Source organism: Phyllostomus discolor, chromosome 12, assembly GCF_004126475.2.
Source record: "Phyllostomus discolor isolate MPI-MPIP mPhyDis1 chromosome 12, mPhyDis1.pri.v3, whole genome shotgun sequence".
NCBI classification, from domain to species: domain Eukaryota; kingdom Metazoa; phylum Chordata; class Mammalia; order Chiroptera; family Phyllostomidae; genus Phyllostomus; species Phyllostomus discolor.
This window is the reverse complement of record NC_040914.2, coordinates 58,569,487-58,578,805: the sequence shown is the minus strand read 5'-3', so window position 1 is coordinate 58,578,805 and position 9,319 is coordinate 58,569,487. Positions and strand designations below refer to the sequence as shown.

The 9,319-nt window shown below is 56.2% G+C and overlaps 1 protein-coding gene across 1 annotated transcript in view; it reads left to right on the top strand.

The window, feature by feature from the left end:
• Nucleotides 1–3,780: 3,780 nt before the first annotated feature.
• The window catches only part of CDH11 (cadherin 11), a 136,005-nt gene continuing 130,466 nt past the window's right edge, over nucleotides 3,781–9,319 (top strand). Inside the window, exon 1 of the mRNA XM_028501686.1 lies at nucleotides 3,781–4,220. The gene's annotated coding sequence lies outside the window, so the exon portion shown is untranslated. The remainder of the gene's footprint in view (nucleotides 4,221–9,319) is intronic.

Sequence of the window (9,319 nt, the reverse complement as noted above, 5' to 3'; positions counted from 1 at the left end):
TGGGATCCAGCCGTCCCCCTCCTGGATCCTGCTTCTCTTCTTTACACCAGTCACCGAAGGAAGGAGGCCCCCGAGCTGCTTGGAGAAGGCCTGGGGGAGCTGGGAGCTGCTAAGTGGCAACAAGGAACTGACTCAGCAGGCTCTGGCTATCGTCAGAGTCTGGGGACAGGCACTTCAAAGGGCTGGGAGCCTGATACCTTTGATGGAGGCACCAACAGGAAATTATCAGCCTGGTGCCGACAAGGACAGCGACAAGAAAAAGCCCATTTGGGCCTCATCTTTGTCTGCGTTGGACCCGGCAGGAAGCAGCAGGGACTGTTTAGTCCTGACTCGGGAGCAACCTTGAACCCAGGCTTCCTCCCTCCCGGGGAAGAAGAAGGTGAAGGAAAGGTGAGGCAAGTTAAGAGGAACACCCAAACTTTTGGCTGCCTCGATGATCTGAATCTTTTAATTCAAGCTGTCAGTGAGTTCTTTTTTTCCCCCCTCTTTTCCTTTTTTAATCTAAACTATAATCACCCAATGCTCCACCCAAGTGCTTGATATGGATTTCTGAGACAGATCCTAACATAGTCATAAAAAAATCCCCTCGGCAATGTGCACTTTGTACTGTGTCGATGTGTAGGTGTGTTTAAAATGTCACGAACTGGGATGCCTAACTCTGGTTCCCAGGAATTAATCAGTTAGAAGACTGAAAGGGGGGAATTAACTTGCTTTAACACTTACAAGACTCTCCAAAAACAGTCATCGAAATAGAACTTGCTGAATAGAAGTATAGTTATCTTTCCAAAAGAACTAGAATTCTCTCTCTCTCTGTTTTTTTTTTTTTTTTTAACATTTTTCTCCCTCTAAAACTGCCTTGCAAGAAGTTTTTCCCTTGCGGCTCAGCTACAGGTCACAGGTAACCTGGGAATAGAGGTGTAAAAAGATATTCTTTCTGCCTTTTTTGGTTACTATTCTATAATTTTAGTACATGTATGGATTTGCACAACGATCACCATTGTAGAATATTTTAGAACATTTTCCTCGCCCAACAAAGTTCCTACATGCCTATTTGTAATCAATGCCTGTTCATTCACACCCGTAGCCAGGACGACCACGGATCTGCTTTCTGTCTGTATAAACTTGCCTTTTCTGGACACTTTAAATAAGTGGAATTGTACAGGATGTGGTTTTGCACCTGGCTTTTTAACACATTATTTTAAGGTTCATTCATTATGGAACACATGTATTTCTTTTCTTTTTAATGCCGAATACTATTCCATTACATGGATGTACCGCATCCTGTTCATCCACTCACTGGCTGATAGACATTTGGCTTCTTTCCAGACTTTGGCTATTATAAATAAGGTTGCTGTGAACGTTTGGGTACGTGTCTTCGTGTGGATATACGTTTTCCGTGTTCTGGAGTGGAACCCCAGGCTCCGAATGGCTGGGCCGCGCAAAGGAGGACTGACCACTGCTGTTCACGGGGCGCATCTGATTCGCACGTGCAATGTCCGTGGAAACCTACCAGGCCATCAACAAAATAAAACAATGACAACAACAACAAAACAAACAAAAAAACCCAACCAACAAAAACAACCACTGTCATTGGATGAATTCTGAAAAGATGGCCAGGAAGTCACGGACCAATCGCAGCCAATGGCAGATCACACAGGCGCAACCTTGGACCTGCTTCCCCAGTGGAACTCCTGAAGTGGCCTTGTGGGTGGGCCCTGAGCGAAGTCCCAGCCCTCCCAGATCCCGCGCACAGGTGCGCACGTGTAATTAGACTGCCCACCGCTCCACGTTCCCTTTACGCCCACGTGGAAAAGAAGAGAAAACCCATACAACAGTCAGTAGCCAAACAGGGACAGAAAACCAAGTATCTGTGAGGGAGCGTGGGGCCCTCCCTCCGGTGTCACTCCATCTCGAGGGGGAGACGGCGGTCCCGGCTCCCCAGTACCACCGCTAGGCTCCGTCAGAGGGAGTGTGGAGACCTTTGGCGGTGGCCTCGGACAACTCGAGTTTTAGGGCTTAGAGTAGACGGACACCGCATGTGAAAAGACAAGGCCAAAGGGGGAGAGAGAGGCCACTCGGCGCAGTGAGGGAGGGGTCCGGTCAGGGGCCAACCTGCGGGGGTAGAAGGGGCAGGCGCCGCCCCCCACTCACCGCGCTCTCGGGAACAGGGCACGGCCTCGTCGGCCTCGACAGTCCCTCGCACCCGCGTGTACTGCGGAGGCGTGAGGTTCGTGGACCTGGTGCCGAGGGGCCTGTCACCTTGGAGGCCTTTGCCTGGGGGGAGGGAAGCACAGGAGCAAGAGAACTGGGACGCTGGAGTCGCAGCGCCCTCTCCCCAGACGCGCAACGCTCAGTTTGAAGACCGCGGCCCCGCGGCCCGCGAGAGGCGCGTCGGCCTGGCGCAGGACGCAGGCTCCGCAGGGCTCGCGGCGCCCCCGGGATCCCGGCGTCGCGGGGAAGAGCGCTGGCGCGCCGCGGGGGTGGGGTTGGGGTGGGGTGCGGTACCCGGATAGCCCCGCCCAGCTCCCCCCCCACAACCCCCGCCGCGCGCCTCGGCCGCGCTGCGCGCGAACCCGGGAAGCCCTGGGGGCACGCGGACTCGCGGGGCGTGGCCCCCAGCCTGAGGCCTGCGCCCGGCCACCCCCTACTTTCCCCGCGTGCAGTCCGAGGCTTTCTCTTCCCTCTTCGCCTTTTTCCGTTAACTCCCTGGTGCCTCTCCCTCCTCCGCTCATCCCTCCGCCTCCTCTTCACGGCTCTTCGCGGGCCGGCAACTCCTTCCCCTCCTTCCCCTCCTTCCCCTCCTTCCCCATCCTCACCCCAGACCCTCTACCCCCCGAGATTCCATTTTCGCTTTTAGCACTTGTGTTTCACCTTCGCCCCTCCTCTTTTTTTCCTCCACCCCACCCTAGAAACTTGTTCTAACCTGGGGTTCCCCACCGGGTCACGACTGTTGCCCTCCATGACCGCGGAATGTGCCCTCCCAACTCCGCTCCCCGGACATAGAGCGCCCCGCCCAAACCCCGGCGCGATTCCCAAGCCCCCGCCGCGCCAGTCTTTCCTCCCCGCGCCTCCGCAGGGGCAGGAAGCGGGCCCGGGGCGCCCACCCTCCGGAGGGTCCTTCTGGCGGGGTAAAGGGGATAGGATGGAGGAAGAACACGGGGGGCACGGCGCCCTCAGGCCCGTTCTCCTGCAGAACCTCACCCTCCAGCTCTGGCGGGTGTGCAACTGGGGAGGGGGGGCTGAGGCAACAAGTGACTCCACTGGCGGGGGGCCAAGGCACCCTTTTGGGGCACAGTGGTGGCAAACCCCAGGCCGATCCAGACCAAACGATTCCCCGCACTCAGCTTCGCACGCGAGGCAGTGGAGGCGGGGGTGGCGGGGGTGGCGGGGGAGGAGAACCGAGAGAACCGAGACGTGGCTCTTCCTAAATCCAAAACCTTCCTCCCCAGGTTTCGCCGCCCGCGCCCCAGGCACAGTTTGCCGGGGATAGGGGACGGAGGCAGGGCGAAAGCGGCCGACGTGGAGGGGTTGACCGAAGGTGGGGTGGCACAATTCCCGATGCCTCCCCCACTTGGCCGATGCTTTCCCCCATCCCACCATCCAGGCCTCCCGGGCAAGAGCCCAGCCTGGCCAGCTGGAGCGGATTTGGGCAAGGGAGGAAAAGGGGCTCCCACCCCCTCCCCAGCTTCCCTCCGCCGCCCTCCCTGATTGGCTGTGCGTCCCTGGAGCCCAACTTCAGTCGCTCTAGACTCTGTCTCAGCCCCAAAGGAGCCGGAGTGCAACGACACCGGGCGGGAGGGGCGGCCACGAATCCCGGGGTTGGCATCTCTGGGGCCCCTAGGGGGAGGGGCGCGGACGGGGTCGGGCCCCCGCAGCCTCCGCGAGGCCCAGCTCACCGCGTCTCACGGCCTCGGCTCCTCTCCGCCCCCCCGCCCTTTCCTTTCCTCCCAGCGGCGGCCTCCCTCCTCCTCCGTCCCCCCACCCCCACCCCGCCCGCCACCTCCCCCTGGTTTCTCATTCCTGCCACTAGCGCGCTCCGCGGCTCATTCCGCGGCCGCCGCCAGCCGAGGGGAGAGTCGCTCGCAGATGCCGCGGGGGCCGCTCGCAGCAGCCGCGGACTTGTGAATGGGACCCGGACTGGGACCGGGGCTGACACCGCTGCGCTCGCCCAGCGCCGGGGACCTACGGCCGGAGCTCGCGCCCACCCTCCAGGGCCCCAGGTGAGGCGCGCCGCTGTGCCTTTTCTTGGCTCTTGCCGGAGGGGTGTGTGTGTGTGGTGTGGGGGGGTGCTCTGGATGAGAATGTGTTGGGGATGAGGTCTGACTAGAGAAGGTTTCATTCACGCCAAGGAAATGGGGCGGGGGGGTGGCGGAGATAAGTGAAGATTTGTTTAAAAATAATAAAAAGGAGAAGGGAACCGGCTGTGGGCACGGGCAGCGCAGGGGGCACAGGCGCCAGATGTGCGCTCCAACCTCTCTCCCCTGCTCCGGCCTCCTCTGAACTCCGCGCCGAGGCCGCGGGAGGGAGGGTTTGCCCCCAGCTCGGGCGAGGAGCTGCAGAGCTGCGCCCCGGACCCGCCGACTGCCCCCCGGTCGGGTCCCTGGGGAAAGTCACCCGCGGGCATTGCCCGCCCGCGCTGCGCCTCTTTCCGAAAGCGGCGGCGAGACCCCACTCCGCACGGCTCCTACCCCTTTCCCCCGATGCCCACTGAACGCTCCCGAAGGCGCAGCCCTCCATTCCAGACTGCCGGGGAGGCCCCAGAAACCCGAAGGAACCCGGCTCGCGCCGGCGATTCCCCCGCACTTTAATAGCCTGGGTCTGGGTCCGCTGACTGCGGCTCCGGCTGCCGGCTGCGGCGCGCGCTCCAGCCCTCAAGCCGGAGTCTCTTGGGGAGCCCCGGGGCCGTTCCCCAGCTCCCGCCAGCCCCACGGGCGGTCTGTGAGCGGTTCACACTCGGACTCCGGCTTGGGGCTGGCGAATCCTGCCGGGGTCAACGTTAAGTTTGCAAACCAAGCCTTCCCCGAAGCCTGCGCCTCCTTCCGGAGCGCCCCAAGCCTCTCTAGCCCGCTCGGCCTCCCTCTCTCGGCTTTGTCGGGGAATTGGGGGCCGAGGGTGGGAAGCGCGCTGTAGCCCACAGGATGGGCAGGGCGGCTGGGGGAGCACCCCTTCGCCCCCTCCACCCGGCGGAGCTGGAGGAGAGCCCGCCTCGCGCTACGAAGGAAAGAGTCCCCAGGGAAAGTGGGGTCCGGGAGGCCCCCGAGTCGCTTCTCCTTATCCCTTTCTTGCCAAGGCCCTGCTGTGGCCGGGCATGGGGGGGGGGGGCGCCGCGCGCCTCCCTCTCCCGGGTGAAAGGTTTTCTGGATGCGAGAGAGGGCCCTGTTGCTTTTGCTGATAATGCAGCAGGAATTTCACGGGCCATTGCACTGCTGTTAAGAAATTGCATCTTTTAATTATTTAATGATACCATCCCTGCTGGATGACGGGGCGTCCCTGAGGGGTTGGGGGGGGGGCGTGGAGGGTGGTTCTGAAACCCTGCCGCAGGAGGGGATGAAGGTGGGTCTCTGCCTGGAGTCCGCCCTCCCGTTTCCCCCCAAGGAAATCGCGTTCGGGGGGCTCTGCTATCTTCCCTGGTTTTCCCTTTCCGATCATTCCTACTGGTTTCAAATGAGGCAGGGAGTAAGTTTTCAGTGTAATCACAGAGAAGCCAGGATAATTAATCTGGCGAGAGGCTGGATCAATTGCTTTATCACTTACGCTTGCGGCAGGCGTCGGTGGTGTTGCGGGGTGTCTGGGTTCTCCGGGGATGGGGGTGAGGACTGTTCCTGAGAGCGAGGACCCGCCAGCCTCGCGTCAGCCCCCTTGGGCCCGGCTGGGTTGTGAGCGCTAGGGAAGGAGGAGAAAATGGGGCTGACCTTCACTGCATGGATCCTGGGATTCTTTTCTCTGCAAATACCACAGAGGCATCAGAACCCACAAGTAGCCACTGCCCAGCCCCAGCTGCAGGGGGCCTGGTCTTCCTTCAGTAGAACAAAGGAACAAAAGTTGCGAAACAAAGGGCCAGAGTTGTGGCCAGTACCAGAGGGACCCCAGGCTCCCGGTCGCTGAAGTTTATTAGTGGGGAGATCCCATGCGAAGTTTTGGAGTTGGCCGGTGGGCCCTGGAATTCAGACCTCCGAAGGCCTGCCTCGCACAAAGGACTGTGAGGAGTTTTTCCGCGTGCAGACCAGACACAGGCATCTGGGAGGCAGGGGAACTTGGCTGGAGTGAGAATTGTCTTACATCTTGCTTTGGAAACATTGGCAAACGAACGCATCAAACACGCCTGGCAGCCACACTTCATTATTAACAATTATTTCTATCACTATTTGCATTGTTATTTTAGAGCCCGCATGCGCTGGCCCTTTTCTTGCATTGCTGGAAGGAAGAAAGAGCCCCCGCCCTACCCATCCGCGAAGGGAGAGGAGATGCGTTGGAAGGACAGACAGACTGCTCCGCTGAGGCCCAGACATGTAGCTTTGCTCAAACGGGGCTTCTTGCTGGCTGGAAAAAATAGGCTTTTCAAACAGTTTGAGTGGAAGTGGGGGACCATCTTGATAGCGCTCCAGAACTCCCCTTATGTTCAACATTCTTATCAGAAGGCCAGACAGTAAAATTACTAGAAACCTAAATTCTATTTTCAATTAAGATGCAATCTTGTATTTTTTTTAAAAAAAGTTATGGCTCCTATTTTTTTTCCTATGACCCAGAATTCATATTTTCTCTGTGCGGTGGTGGCTGTGGGCTGGTACGTCTAATATTGTTTATTTGCGCGAGGAGGCGGGGCAGGCTTGCAGAGACGCACCCTGATTTGGGGGAGTCCAGACCCGTGTCATGCCCCTTGAACGCTCCTGTTTTTGTACGTCGTGGTGTTTCTTCCACTCTGCACAGCATGCAGGGCTGCTTCGTAAGGATCCTGGTTTGGGGGCCCTGGGACGGGGAACGCCGTGATGCGGACCTCAGGGCCGGATTTACAGTGCCAGCGCGCAGTGTGTCTCCCAACCGAGCCCGTGGCCGCCTGTGATGTGTGACGTTGACACTGGACGTCAGCGTTGACCTGTGATATGCAAATCTGTTGTCAGAGCCATCTAAACAGATCTGCAGCTCTGACTTCGGTCTTCCTTCGCCTTCCGTCCGTGGTCGGGGGCGGGCGGAAGGAGGGTTACAGCGGCTCGCCAGGGCAAGGGAGGTGCGCGTTGTGACGGTCACGGCAGCCTGATCGACGGTGGTTTGCATGTGTGTGACTGTCAGCCTACCTCTGCCCACCCCTGTGTGTGGACAGATGTTCGAGAGGCATAAGCATTTCATTTATTTTCAGGATTGATTTTTCCACTTTGATCATAGGCATACTTAATAATAATAATAATACATAATAGAACAGTGGCTTATAGAGTTTGAAAGTACTGTAGGTAGCAAACCTCTTTTTTTTAGTTGTCAAGTTTGCAGAATGACTGGATGCCTAGGCCTCTCTCCCTAGAAAATCGGACCAGTGTGTGTATAACGCTCCAAGCCAATGAAGGACTGGAGAGATTGAAATGTGTTTGGGATGTGTTTCCTCCTTATGAAATTGGTGATTGTTTCATAGAAAGTTCCCTAATTTTGTGCCAAGAAGCCTCATTCTAGATTTACCAAGCATTGTGAGTTGTCGGCCTTTGCAAGGCAAAGTTATTGCCTCTGAAATACATACAGATCGTCGGTCTCTATAAATGTGTGGTTTAATTGACTGGAGGAAGAACATCAACAGGTCTGTTAAAAAGGAAAAAAAAAAACCAGCTGGAGAGAGTTGGACAAGTTCTGGTGCACCAGCCAGAGAAAGAATCAGCTATTCCGTCCGGATTACTGTGAGAGCCATCCACAGCCTCCTCAATGGTCAGGAAGGACTAAAGAAAACACTCGAGGAGCATAATTAGACATCTTTCTGCTATAATTTTACTCTGACATTGAGAGCCTTGTGCGGCTCTGGAAATGCGCTCCTGCGCGGAAGATTGCACTTCTGGCCACTAGAGGGCAATGGCGCCCTTCTCCAACCTTCTGCATGGGGCCCATCTGCTTTGGAGGGCACCATGAAAAGCCGCTTTGTTACCACCAGCCTTGTCGGGCCCTCTCAGGAGAGACCGAATTCAATCTAGTTGTGGTTCAGGCTACCGCTCGCTCGAGCAGTTTGTCAGGATTAACATCTTTCTAGTCGGTGGGTCCCGTTACCTTCGGCGGCTTCTTCCCACCTTGGAGTTCACTGGAAAGTTGGGAAACCTCGTAACTTGAGATGGAGCAGAAGATGGGTGGGGGCGGGGCTGTGTGATAAACAAGGTCAGCTCTCACTGAGGCAGTGATCTGGGAGGATTTTCTGGCTGCTGGGGTGTGTGTGTGTGTGTGTGTGTGTGTGCTGGAAAGAGCATCATTTCAGACTCCGAAGGGAAGAGAATGCATGAAGAAGAGACATATCAGTGACATTGCTGTGGTATCCTTGTCTGCGTTTTCAAGGGGTTTTGAAGACATCCAAAAGCCATTTCTAATTTGCAAAAAAAGAGTGAACAGTTTGCTCTTTGGTAAACACTTTGGGGCATGGCGTTTTAATGTAACAGTAAATGATTTCCCATTATCTCTAAACCATTCTTGACACTGGAATACAACACGTAACTTGAGCAGAGAATAAAATTTAATTCAAGACGGGTCCTCGTGCACCGGAGCTGAATCATTTGACTTTTTTCTTCCCCTCCTCAGTGATATGGAAATTACTGCTTATGGTTAAATTGCATAGTTCAGGCTGCACAAATTTATATTTGTTACTGTTTGATAGTGTTGTTATGAAAGTTCAGAAGAAGCATGAAAAAAGCCTATGTTATAATTAAGGGGGAAATCTCTATTTTAAAAATAAGTGCTGTCCTAAGTGGATTCTTATTTGTCTTTTTTTTTTCCCAACCGAGTGCAGCTGCCTCCCCCACGAATCAGCAGAGGAGTGCTTTGCAGCCTCGAGTGTGCTGGAATGCTCCGGCGGTTGATAAGGAAGGGATCCATGTGAATGGATTCAGGGAGGGAGGATTCGGTCCCTCAGGGGAAAGTAGGACAGAGTGTGCGTACACCAGTGCTCACTTACCACCGGACTGGTCGTTTCCCTTTAAATTTTTTTCATTGTTCTATGGTATAATGGGGCGCCGTCGGCTGCAAAGTTTGGGATTCTTGTGGAGATAAAGCACTGTTCTCAGAGCCTCTGTGGCCAGGGTTTCCGCTCAGGCAGAGCACCTGGCGCGCTGGGAGGTCCCCTGAGACAGGTGCGTGAGAGAGA